This window comes from Octopus bimaculoides, chromosome 17 (assembly GCF_001194135.2).
Source record: "Octopus bimaculoides isolate UCB-OBI-ISO-001 chromosome 17, ASM119413v2, whole genome shotgun sequence".
NCBI classification, from domain to species: domain Eukaryota; kingdom Metazoa; phylum Mollusca; class Cephalopoda; order Octopoda; family Octopodidae; genus Octopus; species Octopus bimaculoides.
In genome coordinates this window covers 9,566,575-9,573,002 of record NC_068997.1, presented here as the reverse complement: position 1 = coordinate 9,573,002, position 6,428 = coordinate 9,566,575, and the positions used below count along the sequence as shown (strand labels likewise).

Genomic DNA, 6,428 nt, shown 5'->3' with positions numbered 1-6,428 from the left:
CATATCAACTCTTGCATTTAATATTTAATCTATTTCTGAATATTGTTTTGGTTGTGGTGCTAAACATAAAAACCTGGTATCTCGTGAGTATTTGAGATAGAAGTACCACTTGTATGAACATATTCTTTTCTACTCTAGGCACAAGGTCCGAAATATTTGGGGAGGGGGCCAATCAATTAGATCGACCTCAGTATGCAACTGGTACTTGATTTATCAACCCCAAAAGGATGAAAGGCAAAGTCGACCTCGGCAGAATTTGAACTCAGAACATAAAGACAGAGGAAATACCACTAAGCATTTCACCCGGCGTGCTAATGATTCTGCCTTGTACAAACATATTGAATGATATAAGGATATCCTGCTTTCAAGATACTTCTAGAAAACAAAGGAACCTTCTCTGCATTTTCCTTAAATTACATTCTTCTATCCTAAAAATGTAAGGACCCATTGGATAACTAAACCTAAATGTACTTAATCCTGGAAAAGAAGTTAGAAAATAAGAGGTTGGTCATAGCTGAAACATTTTCGATCATCCGGTTCCTCAGTGAGGAGTGATCCAGAGTCAAACATCAATAATGTCTTCTTCAAAAACAATTGCTTAATTGGGCCAATGAAGGAGCCTTTGTACGGGGTATCAATCTGCTTAAAAATAGCAAGCAAATATCCCATAAGACAGTATACTTCTTTGAAAAAGAGGTCAAACCCACTGTATGATGTAGTCTTAGGTATGCAATGCCAGAGTGACAGACAAGGTGGTCATAACTGGAATGTTTTTGACCATAGATCTATTTAGTTAGAGCTGAACTAAACAGCTTTAAGTAAACATTCTTTATTTTTCTGTTTAACATCAACCAGAAAAGAAAGCAGTTTGTAATAGTCTTTTGCAATGAAACCACAAAACCTAGTTATAAGCATGAATGCATTTTGGTTCTTTAAGTTTTTTTTTTCTGAAAATATTCTGATAAAGATGAGTGCGAGTCATTTGAGTGTTATAAAACAGCACAGCTAACTATTTTTTTTTTATGGACTTTGTTTACTTGTTTTATTTTGTACAAAATTGGAAAGCTGTCAAATGTAGTTTTCTTCTTTATAGAATTAGATGAAGAATTTAGAATATATTTCTTGATAATGGAATTTTATTTATTTTTTTTAAAATTACAACATTTTGTTATAATCTCTGATTAACTTCATTTAATTTGGTAATATATAAAGATATGCTGGTCTCATTGTCTTTGAATGGTTTGAGTTTCTGTTTTGAATTGCTGGATTTAAAGAACTGTAATACTTTGTTATGAAACTAAAACAGTTTCACAAGTAATTTAACTCTGTAAAACTATTTCATTTATGTTTAGAGAAGAACTTAATGTGTACACGTGTAAAGAAAAGCCTTGAGCATTGTCATTTTTGCACAAAATAGAAAGCTGTCTGATTGAAGTGTTGAAGGTTTTATAAAGTTTAGCATTTTTACTGCTTCACCAAGTGCTGTTCTTAGATAATATACGTTTACTTAGAAATTTTTGTTTATAAAGAATGTAATTGCTTGTCTTGTAATGTTGCAACATTCACAATTTTAGGTTAAAACTGTTTCTGTCTTTGCAGTTCTTACATTAATGTAATGTACAGAATGAAAAACTCTCATCACAAAAACTCTCATCACAAAACTGTCTGTGCAATTGAACAATTCTTCAACAATAATGATCTCTGGAACTTTTTTCTTTTTTTCTTCTTTTTTTGGCTTCAAATCAACTTTCTTAGCAATATAAAAATTGCACCATCATAGAATTTTAGTGATAAGTCATTGTTAATAGAGAATGCTGATTCCCAAACTCTTAGAAAAATCAATCACAACATTGAGTTCATCTGAAATATCTGCATCTATTTGCCTTTCTTTATTACTAAGTTGAATTCCATGTTGGGATTAACTTTTTGGATTACATCAATAATTTTTTCATCTGTGGATAATTTTATAAAGATGTTTACAGATGAGGTCAACTTTATTGCTTGTTCTTTGGGGGTGTGGGGGGAGGTCGATAAATAAAGTACCAGTCAATTACTACACTTGATAATTTCTCTCTTTCTCTCTCTGGAAGAGATAAGCTGTGATCAGATTTGAAGGAGACTTTGTATGGGCTTTCAATTTGCTAAAAATAGCACCCAAATATCCCTTAAGATTAACTTTTTTTCAAAGAGGTACTGACTCATTTGTATAATGTAGTCTTAGGTATGCAATGTCAGGGCAACAGATAAGGTGGTCATAACTGGAACACCTTTGGTCATAGATAAGATTTGTAGAGGGATTAACGCTGTTCAAATGTATCTTTACTAAAGATGTTGAAAATTATATTTTTAGGGAAAGAAATTGTGTGTGTACCATGAACCATGGCTTCAACCTGAATTTATGTTTGTGATGTAATAATAACCAAGTCACAGCTACCCTTCTCTTATAAAATCCAGCCAATGAACCAGTCTGTTCTGGGTTGCTTGACCTGCTAGAAATTAGCAGCCACATCTCCCTCGAGAAAGAAGGTTACATTGGACAGGTTGGAATACCTTTGACCATAGGTCTGCCTGCTCAGTCAGTGCTGTCATGCAACTGGCAACAATACTGATGACCAGTATCCAAGCTTGCCAAATGACCAAACTAACCAGCTAACTCTCAATTAATACTTTCATTTGAGTTCTCTTAGCTATATAGAAGCAGAAGCTCACATCATTTTAGGCATGTGTGTTTGTGTGTGTGTGCGTAAGCCTATGCACATATAACTTGTTGAGAAATGCATTGCTGTTTGCTGTTTTTTTTTTTTTTTCAAAATTTATACAAACCATATGAAAATTATCATTTTTTCTGGAGAAAGTTAATGTTTTTCTCTCACATATTTTTAAAAGCAAATTTATTAGAAAATGTAAACAAAAAATGTTTTTTTTTTTACAATTGAAATTTGTGAATGTTTGCTTGCAGCTAACTGGCAAACCAGCGATGTAATATGCAATGAATGCAATCTGACTTTAACAGATTTTGCTGTAAAATACATTACCAAATGCAGATTCTGAAAAGCAGTTCTACAAAACTTTATGCATTGTGTGTGTGTGTGTGTGTGGTAAGAAGTTTGCTTCCCAACAACTTGGTTTCAAGTTCAGTCCCACTGTGTGGCACTTTGTACAAGTGTCTTCTACTCTAAGCCCCATGCCAACCATAGCCTTGAGAATGGATTTGGTAGATGGAGCTAAAGGAAGCCTATTGTACATACGTAAAGGGTAAAGACCTCCTTCGGTATGAATGACCATAGGATTGCTTCTAGAAAGTTCCCCTTTGAGGCACAAATCCAGGCAAGGATGTTTGTGGAAGACCAGCAGTTGCCCATGCATACCAGGTTCCCCTCTCCATGCCACTGATGTTACCCAAGGGAAAGGCAAAGGAGCCGATACAACTTGGCACCAGTGATGTCGCAAATCATTTCTACAGCTAAGTGAACTGAAACAACGTGAAATAAAGTGTCTTGCTCAAGATCACAACACACAGCCCAGTCCAGGAATCAAACTCACTACCACATGATCGTGAGCCTGATGCTCTAACCACTGAGGCATGTGCCCTATGTATGTGTGCATATATATATGTGTTACTGTCTCCTTGCCTTGGCATCACATGATAGTTGTAAACTAGTGTCACTAGCATGCAATGTGGTGTCCTTCATTTCCAATCTTCTGTGAAAACATGTCTGGTCGTGGAGAAATATTACCTTGCCTGGAAATAGGTGAGTGTTGTTTGCAAGAAGGCTACACTTTGATGCCTTATCTCCTTACATAAAGCCACCTCCCTCTCTACTGTAGTCTCACTCAGTCAAAGGAGATCTTAGTCTTGCAAGCTGCATGGCAACCTCACTAGTGCTGGTGCCAGGAAAGAAAAAGGCACCCAGTACATTCTGTAAAGGGATTGGCGTTAGAAAGGACATTCAGTCATAGAAACCATACCAAAGCAGACATTGGGACACAATGCAATCGTTGGAACTGTTGGATTGTGTCAAAACTATCCAACTCTTGCCAACATTGAACATGGACATTTAATCATGATGATGATCATGATGATGATTGGTCTGTATGTGTGTGTGTGTGTGGGGGGGGTGAATGTGTATGAATGTTAAATTTTTTCTGAAACTTTAGATGTAATAAACAAATCTATCCATTCTTCTCCACATATTAACTTGCATATCAGATAATGTTTTTATTACGTAAAGTATATTTCAATACAGTGGCTGTGTGGTAAGAAGCTTGCTTCCCAACCACATGGTTCTGGGTTCAGTCCCACTGCATGGCACCTTGAGCAAGTGTCTCCTAATATAGCCTCAGGCCAACTAAAGCCTTGTGAGTGGATTTGGTAGATGGAAACTGAAAGAAGCCTGTCGTATATATGTGTGTGTGTGTGTGTTAGTGTGTCTGTGTTTGTCCACCACCCACCATCACTCGACAAGTGATGTTGGTGTGTTTACATCGCCATAACTTTGCAGTTCGGCAAAAGAGACTGACAGAATGAGAACTAGGCTTACAAGGGTTAAGTCTTGGATTCAATTTGTTCGACTAAAGGCAATGCTCCAGCATGACCGCAGTCAAATGACTGAAACAAGTAAATGAATAAAAGAATATATTTCAGAACTCTTGCATTCTGATATGAGAATCAGTCTGAATTTTTCTGAGTTAAATATACTCTTGACACCAAAGTAAGAATATATTAAAGGTTCCATGATTCTTCAGAGAAATTCAGATCTTTCTCAAATAACAGTGATACTACATTGCAGAGTGTTCACTAAACAGAGTCACAGCTCTGTTTAGAGTTTCCACTGTATCGTTTTCTCTCAAAGTGCATCAAGAAATGCATCTTGAAGCAGGAATCTCTGAAAGTGCTCAAAAAAAAAAAAAATAATGTTTAGAGCCTTAGTGTTGAAGACTGAATTTCTATGAGGTTTCACAGAATTATGATGTCTTGTAATTTTATTATTGCAAGTATATTTAACCCAGAAACATTTAGGTTGACCTTTATTTAAATTCTGACTGATAACAGATTACAGCTTGTGGCTCTGTTTTCATTGTCAGCTTGTTTGCAAAATCATAATGTGTCCCAGTAAGATAATAAATATATAAAAGTATATATATCACTGTGTTGACCAGGCTGTCAGATGTTGTTATACATTGCTGGTCACAATGTGCTTCCAGTTCTTTCTTGATTGCACCATTCTTTAACATATTGTCCTAAATCGCTTAACTAAATCATCTTTTCATTGCTATCTGAAGGAGGATAAAATACCCTTCCTTAGGTAAGTGTCAAGTACCATCTTGCTTCATAAGGAGAGTGATAAATGTTTAAAAAAAAAATATCACCTCATGTGCATATATATATGTGTGTGTGTGTGTGTATGTATATGTGTGTATATATATATATGTATATATATATTGCTTCAAACTGATCCTTTTATTTAGTTTATCTACATCATATATTCTCGAAACATTAATATTAGTTTATTGAGCACTGTTGTAGTCTCTTGCCTTAGAATGCATTTCTTAATGTATTCTGAAAAATGATATATAAATTGATATATGCTCGAGTTGATAAATGAATATATATGTATGTGTGCAAGCGTGCACGCATATGCTTAGGTACACATATAACTGTGTATGTATCTATGTGTCTAAAGTAAACACACACATGCAAATATTCCATGTTTCATAGCTTGATATTACTTGCCCGCCAACTACACCATCATCGTTCAGATAAAATTATACGTTAACAATAAAACTATTATCACAAGTTTGTTGCTGTATCTTTTTTCGTATTCTAACCGAAAACATGATTTCTAAACCTAATTCCTACACATGTAACTGTTGCCTTCCTATTTTTCTCTCTTATAAACACATTCGGTAATGCAATCGGTAAATCTGTGTACTTTCAGGGATATTTGGCTTACTATATTTATAATGTAATTTGTATTGTCTACAAATCTTGTGTAGTAGTTTCACTTACAACATATAGACCATGCATACAATAGATAGTTATGTTTTCTTTCTATTTTTTTTATATATACGTATATAATGTTAGCAAAACTTGCAATAATCTGATAAACACTGTCTCTTGGTTATGCATTATTTTTGGTTCTACAGTGTTTAAAATATTGTAGTTGTGGTGTTTCACTTTCTTTTTTTCCTTCTTCTTATTTTTCGTTTCACTTTGGTGCAAAGTTTTTGTTTCTTAGCAATGAGGAAAGTTAATACAAAATAATAAGTTTTTTTTTTTTTTACTTTGCAATCTTCAGTTCCTCTCCCAGCAATCCTGTTGGGTCTTGTGACAGTGGTTTGTGAAATTATATTTTTACCTTTTTTTTATTTTTTTTTATTTAGTATTGCCATTGTGCTTATTTCTGTACACCACCACCACCACCACA

At 34.6% G+C, this 6,428-nt stretch overlaps 1 protein-coding gene across 5 annotated transcripts in view; it reads left to right on the top strand.

Moving 5' to 3' along the window:
- LOC106869579 (mucin-3A) overlaps window positions 1–6,428 on the top strand; it is a 381,249-nt gene that overhangs the window by 78,872 nt on the left and 295,949 nt on the right. Inside the window, exon 1 of one of the 5 annotated variants that reach the window (XM_052974107.1) lies at window positions 4,955–5,306. The exons of the other annotated variants lie outside the window; for them this stretch is intronic. The gene's annotated coding sequence lies outside the window, so the exon portion shown is untranslated. Of the gene's footprint in view, window positions 1–4,954; window positions 5,307–6,428 lie in introns of those variants that run through there. 5 annotated transcript variants of the gene reach the window in all.